Raw genomic sequence first — 14,441 nt, 5'->3', positions numbered from 1 at the left:
TGTCACCCAAGAGCAGTAAAGGATGCCTCTACCCAGGTCCACCTTGAAAGCACCCTTGGGTGCATGCACATGCAAAGGTGGCAGCCCTCATGCTCTGCAGGTCCATGGCAGAGTCCCCACACCTCATACAGCTTCTGTGTGGTTTTACAGCAGGAAAACCCAGTGAGAAGGTGGGCAAGTTGCTTTGTGCTGACCTGCTATAGCCCTTGAAGGGGTGGTGCCTCAAACCTTCTCCTACCAAACACGATCAGCAGCACAAAGAAGGGTCATGCAGTGATGCTGTTTATCTCTGTGATGCATCACCAGCCCCATTTCAGCCACTGCCCCTCCTGAGGCTGGCGTGGTACCCATGTAGGTGAGCACAGCCTCAAGCCAGCTTGCACCCGCACTCCTCTGCCCGCCTCAGGGCACCCCACCACTCCTGCGGGAAGCCTGTCTCACAAACGTGCTTCTCATTTCAAGGGGCTTCTGGATTTTTAAACTATAAAGACAGCTGAAAACCCCTGAGATGCTTTGCTTAGCCACTGCTGTGTGGCCAGAGCAGAACTGAACCCTGGCAGTGTCACAATGCCGGCAGTTTGTCTGGCTTTGCAGCCATGTGTCCGATACTGAAATGCAAGGCTGTGGAGAATCAATGTTTTAATATTTACCAGAATATCTTGCTACACAGAGCAGATAGTTTCTGCTATACTTTTAGCTAGCTCTGGTTTAGGTCTCTGTCCACACACGCTTAACTCAGAGAGGGGGGAAAAAGCAAACAAATGGAGGGGGGGGAAGCCCTTGCCATGCACAGAATTAAAAATAATAATAAAAAATATCTGTAAGGTTTTGTGTTGCATAAGTGCCCCTAGAACTAATCTGGTACATCTCCAAGTAAAACAGAAATCTTTGATGCTTGCAACTTTCTCTCTGGTGGAATGACAATAGTTTCTGTGTGTGTTAACTCTCTGAATGTTTGCTGTAGATATTATCAATGGGCATATTTTCTTTAAAGGAGTATATTAAAGTTTAAAGCAAAGAAACTCTTCCCCTAGCTTGTGAACACAACAAATACAAAAATTAGGTAGTAAAATCTGAATTGAAAACAGTCCTAGCTGTTAAGCTGTATGTTTTGCAGGTGAGCTGGAGCAAAAACATGTCCGGAGGCATGGCATAGCCTGGGTTGGGTGAGGAGCTCTCCTTGAAAGCCCCAGCAGTCAGCAAATGCCAGCTGGAGTTTTGTCCAAGGTACAGCCAATTCTTGCCAAGTGACTGGTTTTCTGTTTTGTGGAGGTGTGGGGAGTCAGTCAGTAGTGGCTCGCTATCTTCTTTTACTTGGTATTGTGTGCTGGTTTGGGGAATAGGATGAAGATTTAAGGCTGTGAACCCCAGTTCAGCCTTGGTTTAGCTTGTGTTTTTCCCCAGGAGCTGGTGTAGGCAGGGCTGTTGGTGTTAGCAGCTTACCCTGCTCATCACCATCTCTGCAGAATAGCACAGCAAGCCACACTTGTCATCCAGCAGGAAAAACAAAAACATAACGCCGTGAAAAGTTGTAGAGCCATGGAAATGGTTGGCTCCTCTCAGAGCAGAGTGACATTACAGCCTGTATTTGGTGTCAGATTCCTGTATGGATTAAAATAGCCCAAGCCTCAGGTCCACAATCAAGTGGATACGGAAGAGAGGCTGGAGTGGCTGTGCGAAGGCTTGCTTCCCAGTACAACTAATTCAGATTTATTATTCCCATGCTGTGAAAAATTCAAACATCTAATGAAGTTTTTCTTCTGATGTGAAATGAAATTTAGACATTTTTAAATTTCCCTTTTTCCACAAAAAAAAAAAATATATATATATATATAGCCTGCTAGCAGGAAGCCTAGCAGGCTGCCAAAAAAAAGTCAGTAGATAAGGTTTGTTTTAAAGCTCCTGCCTTTGTACAGCCAAGATTTTGTTAGAACCGTGTTTCCATAGGACGTTTGTTTTAATGAATCTCTGTTTTCTAGTGAAAAAATGTTGCACTGGCCAGCTGGAGTGCTGATCTTTATAAAATATGTGCATCAAAATGTGTCCAAAAAGCTTACTATGTGTGCTTGGACAGAGGATTTCAATGAGAGGCCAGAAGGGGTACCCCAGATAAACAGCAGCAAGGCAGGAGGTTGAAATGTGGAAGCTTGTAATTACTAAAAGGATATAAATCATCCTTTTGTTCAACTAATGTTAATAGTAATCTGCCTATACTTATTTTATATCAAGAAAGAGAGGTTATTTCTGGCAAAGTTTCCTAAGATTCTGGAATAAGATACACTCGATTAGGTGAAATAAGTTGCAAGACATACCTGCATCTAGTTCTGGGTGCCGTTAGAAACAAGGCTGGTTTTAAATGTATCTTTCAGCCTGATGTCATACAATGGTCTTATGTTCCCAGGAATTGCTAATTTCCATGCAAAAAGTGAGGAGGCTATGGATTAACAGTTACACACCCTCTTTTTTCTAACCTAGGTTCCATATATGACTTACACAGCCACATATTTTGAGGAATTCGTTGCAGTCTTTTCATCTTCTGTTGGAGCCCTGTATGTTGGTAAAAAACAGAGCTTGTCTTCACTCTCAGGAAGGAGCCTCCGCCCGCACACAAGTGGTAAGTACTTTATCTTTTTGCCTTGGAGCTGGCAAGATTTGGACTGTAGCTGCAGAGCAGGGACCGTGGGAACCATGGGGACTACAGTTTCTCCAGCCTGTGATGTAATTGCTTAATTTCCAGGGATGTCAGGGAGGGTATGTCTGCTTGGCTATCAAATGCTAGAGGTTGTAGATCCAAATGTTAGTGACGAGATCTGAAAATGTTACTCTGAGCGTGCTGTTACAGTATATCCCTGTGCTGTTGGCTGGCTGTAACAGGGAGGTGGGAGAAGAGGGCAGAGGAAGGAGGGTAGTGGGGTTTTCAGTTTGTTGCAGATATTTGTATATAAAGGTTCAATTTAAGAACATTTGTGCGTAGGAAGGCCATTCGTCAACTGTACCATGGTACCTAACCATCCTTCAAACTGTAAAAGCATCTATTTTACCTGTTAAATTCTATCGTGCTATACGTTCTGATTATTTTTTGTGGCTTGGAAAGTGTAATAGAGTGCAGATATTGTTCTTGTTTGCATAGGGGCCAAACCAAAACAACCCCCATCTCAGTTGCGTTGTCTCTGCCTGGTCAGGCGTTCCAGGCGAGGGAATGCACTCCTGTCATATCTTGGTTACAGCAGTTCTAGAGGAGCAACATGAATAGTCCTGCAACCCTGGAGAGATTAAGTTCATTACAGATGGGTTATATTTTGGTGGTGGTATGTTGTGTATAGGTTGTCAAACTGCTAGATGGAGTAGTGCAACGAATCACTTACCTGGTGTCAGCAGCTGAAACTTGCACAAGAAAAATCTGTTCTAGCAGTGGCGAGAGGAAACCTGTCATGAATGTGTGAAACATGAATGTACACCAAACCCTTGTATTTCTGTTACTGTTAGTGTTGCTCCAGAAAGCCAAATGAACTCATGTACATCACTTTGGTGACAGCTAGTTTGTGATACTTCAGTGCTTAAAATTAATTTATATAAGAATTAAATACTACAAAAGTATGTTATAGGTGATGTAGTGCCAATGGCCAGGTCAGCGGAGTATGAGTGGTGCTACTGCCTCTCTCTGTATTCCTGGTATGTACAACATCCAGTGTGGTTCCGTGGTACTCTGACAATATCCTTTCCACACCACAGAGCAAGAAGCATTACCTGTTGTTGACCCAGATGTCAAAATGTCAGCAGCCGCCATAGATAACCACTGTTGTTCCCGTGGCTGATGGGGAGTTGTCACAGAGACGCTGCCAACCAGACTTGCGGAGGGCGTTTGCTGCGACGCTGAGATCCCAGTCTCTTGAGCGGTAGGTCAACGCACAGGCCATCTTGTTCAGGGCTGCTGATTATCTTACAGTGTTACACACTACAAATAAAGTCTTGCAATTTTGTTAGCAATTAGTTTGGCAAGGAAAATCTTTCAACATGAAGCACAACTCAATCCAGGTAAGGTTAAAAATTTTTCCAAAATATTACAGAACTATAAAAAAAGAGGGTGGAAAAAAATCAGAAACTAAGAAAGTAAGAGCTCGTTTTTTTATTGTTCAAGAACAAGTTTTTGTTACCCATGCAGGTGGGGAAAACCTGACCCTTTTTCTTTACAGCTGCTGTGAGCTACAATGCTGCAGGAAGGGGAGCACTCGTGCCAGGGCAGCCGTGCGTGGGTAGTGTGGGCTGCCCAGTGCGCAGCTTCACCCCACGCCTGCAGGAGGGAGCAGCACGTGTAGACCAGTCTCTCTTGGCTGCCTCACACCACCGTCCTGTACAGAGGAGCTCTGCCACCTGGGACGGGGAGTCTTTTCCAATTAATAATCTACCCCAAAGCTGCCGTGCTTACCCAAGTTGTGTGTACTTCCTGACGCTGAAGGATTTTGAACTTGCCCTGGAAGAGCGGTGCAGCAGCCGCCTCCCTGCCCCCCTCTCTGCCAGCCCTGCGCGTGCACCCCTGGGAGCTCTGCGCTCGCTCTTCATAGGAGCGTGGAACGGCAGCAAGGGCCTGGGTGAAAGACGGGAACCAAGAAGCCCTTGTCCGGTGACAGTGTTTGGGAAGGGTAAGAAAAGATCCCATTTTATCTTTGTTCTCATGGAAAGTGTCACAGGATGTTTAATGTGCCTCCTGAGGAAAGACCTGCTGTTTTCCAGATCTCCTCTGAAAACCCGTGCAGGATTCCGCCGGCCACTTCAGTTTATCTTCTTTGGATAAACAAAAGGCTGCTGGAATTTGAAACTTGTTCCAGGAGTCTAGGGTCCAACGCCTGCTGAAATCCGTGAGAGTCCTTCCCCTGGTCTGGGGGAGGCAAATCGAGCCTGAGCACGCCGGGTGCAGCCGGCAGCAGCCGCGGGGCTCTGCCTGGCGGGGCGTCGGGCCGCGCGGGGGCTGGTGGCGCGGCCGCTCTGCAGCGTCGCCGGGCGCTGGGGCACTTTAAAAACCCCTCCCGAGATGCCCGAGAGCCCCGGCCCCGACATTCCGGTGCAGGCTTTGCCTTGATGAGCGGGGGAAAAGCATCTTAATGCGATGGAAGCGTGCCCGTGGCACTGCTGAGACGCCCCTTTCGCGCTGGCGAAGGCGCCGCGCCAGGAGGGGTCCCCGCACGCCGTGACAGAGCCGGGGCCGCGGCCCGGGGGGGCAGCGGGGGCAGGGACCCCGCGGCCAGGTGGGCGACCGAGCCCGGGGGGGGGCGGGCGGGCAGGTTCCCGCTGTGGGGTCCGCAGCTCCTCACGGAGCCGAGACGCCGGCGAGCCGCTCCCCCGGCCCAGCCCGCGGGGGACCCGCGGCCCAAAGCGCCGCTGGGCGGGCGCTGCCCCACCCCCACCCCCGGGCCCGCCGGAGCCGCCCCCGCGGGGCGCAGCCTGCAGGTAGGGGCTGGGGGCTGCGCGGGGCGGGCGGCGGAGGGGCTGCAGCTGCCGGGCGTTCGCGCACTGCCTGCCCCGCGCTGCGGGAGCGTGGGGAAAAGAGAAAGGAAAATAAATGCAAACCCCACCATGCGGTTAAGAAACCGTGTATGTGCGTGCCTGTTGCTGAGCTGTCGGTTAGCCGTAACGGCAGTTACGAGGGCAAACGCCGTTTCAGGTTCCCAGACGGTGCGGGGAAAGCTCCGGTGCCTCGGTTTCCGTGGCGCCCGCCGAAGAGCGGCACCTGTGCGCCGGTGGCCGCGGGCGGTGGCGGAGCGAGGCGCCGGGGCCACCGGCTGTGGGGAGGGGGCTCCCCGCGGAGCGGGCTGGCAGGGCCGGGCAGAGCCCCCGCAGGCACAGCGACCCCCGGCCCGAACAGCCTCCCTGCTCCTTCTGGAACGTTAGTGTCCCTCGGTGCCAGAAGAAGACTCAGTGCCGTGTGGGACTTCGCCAGGTGTGCGGCAACAGGCGCAGGCCAGGTGGTACCGAGGGCATGTGTCTCACCGGAAAATTTGTGTTTGCAGGCAGGCTAAGTTCAGGAAACCATCCAATAATACTAAAAAACCCCAACGAAAGATACAATAAGCGTTATCCTTATTTCAAACTCTTTGCTAATTTGCCGCTCGTTTATTGATGTGGTGTGTTTAGTAGCTTGGGGGGGGGCAGGTGGTTAGGTGGGTGCTGGGGTGCGTGTGGGGTGCGTGGCAGCCCTGTGACTGGGCTCGTGGAGCTGCCGAGCTGGCCCGGGTGGCTCTGTCTGTTTGTTGTTGCAAATCCACTCCTGTGGTGGCCGTGAGGAAACGTTTCCGTTAGCGCTGGGAAATTGCAGGATAACATGAAACTTAATGAAGGGAAACAGGATTGCATTTTGCTCAGGGTGATTCTATTATGCCTCAGTTAGGGCTGTGTTATTACCTTACCTTAAATCATTAGCTGTTATTGCCTTTTCACGTTTATTTCTTTAGTTATACGTAGCTCATCATGTGGGGTTTGTTATGGTTTTTTCACCTGCATTATTTTTAATTTTTACTTTTCTGTCTTTTGCAGCAGTGTAACAGAAGCCGTATCTTAACGGCAGGTTTCTCAGCCCTTCCCCTAGGGGGTTCCATGTTAATGCCTTTAAAATTCAATCATTAACTTTTGCCTTAAACTCAAGCTGGAAAGCGACGATGAAAGACAATATAGAACACTGTGTAACTTAATTTCACAAAGCGTTATCAGAACTGATTTAGTATGTAAAGAGGGGAAACCTCAAGAGCTTTCTTCTTCCCCAGCCTTCCACATTCACTCCAGCTTCAAGCTGTGTTTCGTTTCCCTAACAAGCAGCTCGCTACAGTACCTCTCTTGACTGCTTGCATTTGCTCAGTTGGTTCTTGCCCACACTGTGAGGGAGGGGACTAGGAGACCCCCAGGGATCCCTTCCAGATCTGTATTCCCAGGCCAAGATCCAACAGACTGGGCACGGGGTTGGGGGCGGGTGGGAGAGAGATTTTTCGGATGTTTTGGTGCAAACAGAATTGCTTCCTCGGGGAGAAATTTGGCATGCGTTTCCTTAGAGAGCCGTGCTTGCGTAAGCAGCCCCCTGCCACCCTCCGAGCTGTGCTAGTACAGCCGTTTGTGGGGGAAGCGCTGGGGGTTCAGAAGCGCCTCTTCTTCTTTGTTGTCGATTACTTCTCACTCTAATCTGTCCGTCTGCGTGGCTGCTGTGTTGGGGCTGAGGAGGTGGCCCGGGAGGAGGGAGCGTGTAGCAGGGAGCAGGAGGTAAGGGCTGTTTCTGGTGCTGGAAGAAGTAATTGCTTGTCAAATTGTGGTCAGCAGTAGATGACATGCGGTTATGGCAGTTGCTTGAAAAATGTAGCTGAATGCTCAGATAACTTAGCACAGTTGTGTGCACGTGCTGTTCGCTGTATACGTGAAGAACCAAATCTGTATTTCTGTTGTAATTCTGAGTTTTCACCTAATGATTTTACTTTTGTGATGCATAGCTATGTGTTTGCATAATTTCAGGATACTTTTCCTATACTGTTCTCTCTTGCAGTATAAGCATTTCAAAAGACCATTTCTCTGGAAAATAGACCTAGGCATCTCGTAAGGGTATGAGTTTTATTAATCAGATTATATTCAGCTGCATAGGTGGATGCCTAAAATTCTATAAGGCACTATTAAACCACCCCTAAGAGGGTGCCTCTAATCCTAGAAAGCATAATTGTCACCTGCATGCAGTTTACTCTCTTTCACACATACATGTTAAATATACTTTTGAATGTAGCATAGACCTGCTGTTAAATTCTGAATGGCAGAAGCAATTAGGCAAATAATATTGTTTTAATTGCTATGGTGAGACTGAAAAGTCAGTGGCATGTAAAATTTCTCTAATCTGCTAGAATTTATTTCAGTCTGGAAGGCATTGATGCTTTTGTGTATTGTTTTAGGACTTGTTCTTGTTCTTACTTTAGACACCTTGTCTCTCTCATGATCCTATTGTAGCCAGTAATAAAACACTTAAGAGTGCATCAACTTCTGTGTAGCATGTGGGCATAGTTAGAGAATGATGGTGCACTTGCTTGTCCACAGAACTTGCAGGAGTAATTGCTTGCTTTGACAGTCTTTATTTAACAGTGAAAAGTCGTAAGACCTTTTTTTTCTTCTAACCTAGAACAAGAAACTGTATTAGAGTTAAGAAAAATGTTACCTTTACTGTTTGTCCTGTGGTGGGTCACTACAACTGCAGTTTGGATTATCTTCTTAGAGCCTCCTGTAGATTTAAAAAAGCAGATTTTAAAATCTTCATTTAATCTTCTTTCTCAGAGGAGAGGAGTTTCTTGCCAGCAGCTGTATTAGAGCCAAATACATCTTCCGTGAGTTACATTGTTGCCTGTATTAACTGACGTACATTGATGTGTCTGTGAGCAGTAAAACTGCAAGCTACAGCTTGCCTGCAGGAGGGAAGCTCCCAGCCTGCCGTATGGAGAAATTTGGAAAGGTGCAATTCTTTAAAATCAAAACCAAAGGTGTCCAGGCTAATCATTAAATTTTTCTTCACTGAAAATGAAGGTTTTTTTCTCTATGGCTTGTTGAACTGCAAAGCGCGCTCTGTTTTCTCCTCTAGAAGGTGTCTGCACTTGCTGTGATGTGGTAAGTGGAAGAGCTGTTGCCAACAGGACTATATACCAATTCAGCTGCTCTGGATTAAGATACCTGAATCATAGAATGGTTTGGGTTGGAAGGGACCTTAAAGATCCTCGTGGGCAGGAACACCTCCCACTAGACCAGGGTGCTCAAAGCCCCGTCCAGCCTGGCCTTGAGCACTGCCAGGGATGGGGCACCCACAGCTGCTCTGGGCAGCCTGTGCAGCGCCTCACCAGCCTCACAGTAAAGAGCTTCTTCCTAATATCTAACCTAAACCTCCCCTCTTTCAGTTTAGACGGAGATTGTCTCCTTGTCTCTCTTAGGCTTGTAGGATGCTGGATATAACTATGTGCAAGGCAAGCCATGATCTTCTGAGTACAAAATCTTTGGAGTTAAGGTCCCTCATCCTTCTGCTTTTGGCAGAAGCATTCTCTGTTTTCAGTACCAGAGGGCAGGGTGGTGCTGTGTGCCCAGCTGCTCAGGTGACACCTGCCTGCCATGGTCACAGACACCATGGCAGTACGGATCAGGATCCTGCAGAGTGTGGGTATAGCCAAGAGGCACATACAGTATCTTTCCTTTCACTGTAAAGGCAAAATCCGTCACTTTTGTCTCTGCAGCATTTTAAGCCATGCAGGCCCCTGAGGCTACAGATCATCACTTCAGCAGCAAGATAACTTGTTCAGTGGTAAGATTAGCCAGCAATTTGTGACAGACTTCTTCCCTAGAGCCTGCAGCACCCGGGAATTGTGGAACTGTCTTGAGGAACAAGGCAATAAATTTTATTAGTGACTTGGGATGAGCTTAGTCTTCACTAGTAGAACTCTATCAGTTCCTTTGTGTACAATACAAAAGCCACTCTCAGCTGCAGTTCTGTGTTGGAGAATTGCAGGTTATACACAAAGCAGGATATTCTTGCTGCTTTTCATTGGAACTTAAAACAAATGAAGCACTGCATTTTATTGTTGTTTTGTGTGTCATTTATTATATTCTGCTTGTTTCATTTGATGGGATAATGAAGTGAGAAGGCAGTAAATGGAGCGGTCTTTAGTGTTTGCTTTTAGACAATGTTACCTGTTTTCTCTGAAAGATTATTGGCATCTTTTTTTCCTTTTCTGGTATTTTATTGTAAGAAGATTTTCAGGGCCTTGGTGTGAATGCTGTCTCGGAGTGCTCTGTTAATAGAGAAAAATAAAGCAACTGTCTCTTTTACATAGGTATGTCTGGTCTATGTTGTGGGTGTACCTCCACACTTCTACGCACCAGGAAACAGGTTTGCAAGCTGATGCAAACTGTAATTTGTGTGATGTTATTTAAGTGAATAGAGTTTAAAATAATGTGAAAACAATGTATCTGAAATAAATTGGGTGCCTTTTACTGTTAAGCATTATCTTCTTTAACTGTTCTGGTTGTCACAATACTGTCTTTGAACGCTTTTTGAACGGTAAGTACATTAGCTTCTGCCATGGACTGTCATAACAGTGTCCAGAAATAATGGTAACAGACAGCCCTAGGCCATATGTGGTTATTTAGTTATTAAGTATGCTATTGTTCTTTTAACTTATTGGTGGGTTATTTATGGAGAGCTATTTTGTCACCTTCTGCTTTTGCACTCCGGGAGGGACTGGGAATTAGAAATTTTCCTTCTGCTAGGTGAGAGCTAGCCTGTGCTTGTCAAGTGAAACATCTCTCCTGGTCTTGACACTTGGTGATACCATCATAATTATATCCGTAGCTTGCCAAGGGATGTGACCAACTTCTGGGATTCCTCAACTGTCTCAGTTTGCCAGTGTCCTTGCCTACGCGCACCACTTACACTCCATCTCTTCTGGGGTAACAGTGTACCTAACGTTTGAAAGCTTCTCTTGAATTCATTTTAAGCATTAGGTAGGAGTGCTGGTGAAAATATGGTAAGAGAAATCTCAGGTTTTGGTTATGAGGTTGGAAGTTCCAGATAGGAGACAAATAGAAGAAGAAAACATTGTCTTCAGATATTTAAAAAATGAAGGGCGTTTCCCACCCATTGTACAAGATCCTAGAGGCAAGGTTTAAGTACAACATTTTAGCTAATAACCACCAAAATCCTGCACCCCTTTTTCTGAATAGGACCTGAAAGTAGTTTTGAAGTTGGAAATTTAACTCTTCATCCTCAGTCCTTGGGCAGGATGGTGCTGACCTCTTTCTCTCCTTTTGCTCAAGATGGAGGGTCTCCTGTCTTGTCTTTTTTTTTTTTTTATTTTTTTTTTTTTTTTTTTTTTTTTTTTTTTTTTTTTTTTTTTTAATTCAAAGCTTCCTCCCTTCATTCCTGCATTTTCTGGATTTCTCCCAATGTGGATATGGTGACTCACATTCCCAGCTGTGAAATGCAAATGTGGGAAGTGGGATCCTTCCTCTGTCTCTCTAGGGGTTTCTTGGAGTCTGTGGTGCTGTTGAGTTTCTTAATTCATGTGTCCCTCCTGATTTAAATGGTTTTTCTGCTGGCCACCATTTCTGGGGGGGGCTGTTACAGTACTTAAGTTGTTCTTAGTGTTCACTGTACATGCATCTTAAACTTGGCTGGCTTTGACGGCTTATTGAAAACTATGCAAAACTTCTTAATTCAGTCCGTTGACATAGGCAGATACCTCCTCCTCCTCCTGCTGCTCATTTCAGGGCTTATCTTGTCGTTTTGACAATATCAAGCTCCTTCAACAGAGGGCTGTTTGGAGCTTATTCAGGCAACCTTCTGGTTGGTGCACAGTTAAGAAGCTGGTAGTACAGGTCTGTGCACTGCTTGTCTGTGGTCACTGTCCTAGCTTCTCTCTGCTCTGTTTTCATTTGCTGATACCGTGGTGGACTAAGTGATCCTGCATGAAATCATATGCATTACTTAATGTTTCCCCCAAGGTACTGGGGTATTTGGATGGGTAATTTTTTGGCTTTGTGTTTGTTCTTCTCCTTCGAAGGCCCCTGTAATTAGCTCTTTGAGCTCATCACCTTTATTTCCCCGTAAAAGTCACTAAAATACAGGGAGAGGAAGACCTGAAACAAGAATCATCAAAACCAGAATGGTTCCACTTTCAAGGCATGTATCACCATCACCTTTCTGTCACTGAAGTGCTGCATCCAGTCTTTCAGCTACTGAAGTTGAAATTTCCTGGTGCAGGGGCATCACACTCAGCCTTGCCTATATAGGCATGGCTCAGTGTTGATGTCCAAAAAATATCCATAGTCAGTTTTAAAATTCATTGCACCACTGAACTTGGTGGGAGCATAGGGGCTGCCTCTTTCATCACATGGGCTAGTTTTTGAGTTTCTGACCTAGTGTTTTGAGTCGGCACTTAAGGAATCTGCTTAATGTTATATTCCCATTTGAATGTGCTGATGTTGTTACACTTTGTATTAGAAGCAGCTTTGCATTTTTTTTAAAGAAAGAAACATTACTGGAAGTTCACGTTGGTTTAGTGTTTTGGGGTTTGGGTGTTTGGTTTTTTTAAGCATTGCAGCCTTCCAGATGAGATCCCATCAGTCTGGGCAACAAACTACCACCATGATCATGTCTCGTGCTGCAACATTCCTGGAGAGTTCTCTCCCTGCTGACTCCATCTGTTGGCAACCTGTTCATGCAAATATCCTCTTAAATGGCACTTTCTTCCATTAAAGCCTGGAAGTTACACTGACTTGCTTAATCTAATATGCCAACACTGCTTGTTTTGGCTAAAGGCAATATGCATTTGGGAAGCTTCTTCATAAAGTGCCTTTTGCCTGCTGACTCCCTTTTTCTCTCCTTGCTAAACTTTGGTAATAGCATTTCTTTATTAGTCTGAATGGTCCTTGAGGCAGCTATAGCTACCAGCAGTAGCAAGCAGAAGTGCCTTTTTTGAAGGGACTGAAGAAAGCCCTTCTGCGTGCAGAGAGAATATTGAAATGGAAATCATTTGAGCAAGAAGAGTCAGATGAGAGGTGCAGCACTCAGGGACCAAGTTAAGACGAAGACTAGGTAGTTTCTCCACTTCAGCAATATTAGTGCTGTGCTCCAGTAGCATCTAGGGCATTTTGTATACAAGTTGTTTTCATTATTAAGTATAGAATTAATATTTTCTCTTTCCTCATCTAAAATAGTTCAGACTATTTCTCTGTAAATCTGATACTTTGTATTACAAGTGGCCCAAATATTTAATTTGGGAAATGCAGCTGCCATAAAATACAACTTGATGACCACAGAGAAACTGGCATTGGATGAAGAACGTACTGAATGTGTTGAGTCACAAAGGACCCTAAAACTCTCAGCAAAAATACTCAGTTTGTGTCATTATGAATTGAAGGACCTGGCTTCCACCCTAAATATGTGAAAATCTCAGCAGCCAAAACAGGATATAATCAGAGAACAAATAAATCGGTCAGATTTAATCTTCATTTTTGCAAATCGGCAGGGCAAAAAACCTTTGTAGCAGAGACATCCCTGTGCATCCTAGCCAGAGCTGGCTTCCTGCAGAAGCAAACACTGTTATTTCTATATCCTGTTCTTTAGCTCAGTGGTGCACAGCGCAGATCAAGTTTTGAACAGTTACCATTTTGTTTTGCTTAGGAATCCAGATGCAAAGTATGCAGGGCAGTAGGTAAAGCAATACAGCACAAGAGAGAACAGGAAATTTAGGATGATCTGTGGCTCATCCCCTGCCTGATCCACCATCCTCTGCTCTTCATGACGGCAGTGTTTCATCTCTTTCTCATTTGCAGTCAGAATTTGTTCTATCAGCGTCCATTTTAATTTAGTCTGATGGAGTAGCAAGTTGGAAAGAATAAACAGAATTAGCCCACACAGCTAGTTTATTCTTAATTAAGCTACTGGAGTAGAGAGTAATCTCCAGGGAGTTGCAACCCACGTGACTTAATTCTGCCTTGTGTTTAGGGTGCGTGCTGCACAGAAACAGCGCCTGCAGGACTGATGGCAAAATTACACTTGTCAGAGTTTCCAAAGTACCTGCTTGTTTGCCTGAAAGGATGGTATAACAAAATACTCTGAATAAGAGCTCTTGCAGGAGCACCTTGGGCATATCAGCAGCCAGATTTTGCAGAGAACTCCTTTAGTAGGCAACTTTACTCTTTTATGCAAACAAGAAAGTAAATCTTGGGAGACAGTTGTGAAAACCTGGTACATGAAGCTACTCCTTGGACAAACTCCTTGAAAATTTAAAACTTTAGTTTTATTGCTCCTAGAGTATATAGCAAGCACAGAAATTTTGTTGTCAATGTATCAATGCCTCCTGACAGGGAAGGACAGTGCGGTTGGCCCTGAGGCACTAAATAAAAACTGGGTGGGGCAAAAATGGGAAAGAGCTGGAGGATGTGAAGGTGGTGACGGGCAGGATGATGTGTGAAGCAAGTGGAGTGTGTTTCAGGGTGGCTGTGAAGGAGGAACGGGAAATCAGCTGGCACTGCAGGACTAATTAAAAGTTGGTTGGGATTTTGTGTTTCTTCAGGTGTATTTGGAAGTTTGTAGTAATTTTAAATTTATCAAATGCAACTTGCCCTCATGTGACCTGCCTGCTCAAGAAGAATAATGATCTACCGATGCAGGATTTGGAGTGTGCAACAGAGCTTTGTTGGGGAAGGTTCATAGGCAGACATTGCTAGCAACATCTTCCAAGTGTTTTTCACGCTACCAACTTACACAGGTGTTACATAGCTGGAAATGGAAACTTAGCTCAGTGAGAGACCTCTTAGCTGAGAAATAGATATTAAGTTGACTTTAAAATTTCTCTTTATCAGTTTTAACATGACATGAAGATTATCTTTTTTTGTTATTATGGTGTTGATGAACTTATGGGTGAACCAACGGTTTTCAGTAA

The 14,441-nt window shown here is 45.6% G+C and overlaps 1 protein-coding gene across 12 annotated transcripts in view; it reads left to right on the top strand.

Moving 5' to 3' along the window:
* Positions 1–832: 832 nt before the first annotated feature.
* Positions 833–14,441, top strand: part of SLC16A12 (solute carrier family 16 member 12) — a 37,993-nt gene continuing 24,384 nt past the window's right edge. For 4 of the 12 annotated variants that reach the window (XM_037400781.1, XM_037400780.1, XM_037400779.1 and 1 more), the window contains exons 1-4: positions 838–1,227; positions 2,476–2,614; positions 3,733–3,896; positions 4,194–4,640. The gene's annotated coding sequence lies outside the window, so the exon portion shown is untranslated. Of the gene's footprint in view, positions 1,228–2,475; positions 2,615–3,732; positions 3,897–4,193; positions 4,641–5,428; positions 5,446–6,985; positions 7,243–14,441 lie in introns of those variants that run through there. The other 8 variants (XM_037400786.1, XM_037400783.1, XM_037400785.1 and 5 more) reach the window with 5 other exon arrangements.

This window comes from Falco rusticolus, chromosome 9 (assembly GCF_015220075.1).
Source record: "Falco rusticolus isolate bFalRus1 chromosome 9, bFalRus1.pri, whole genome shotgun sequence".
Classification (NCBI taxonomy): Eukaryota; Metazoa; Chordata; class Aves; order Falconiformes; family Falconidae; genus Falco; species Falco rusticolus.
This window is presented reverse-complemented; position numbering and strand designations above follow the sequence as displayed.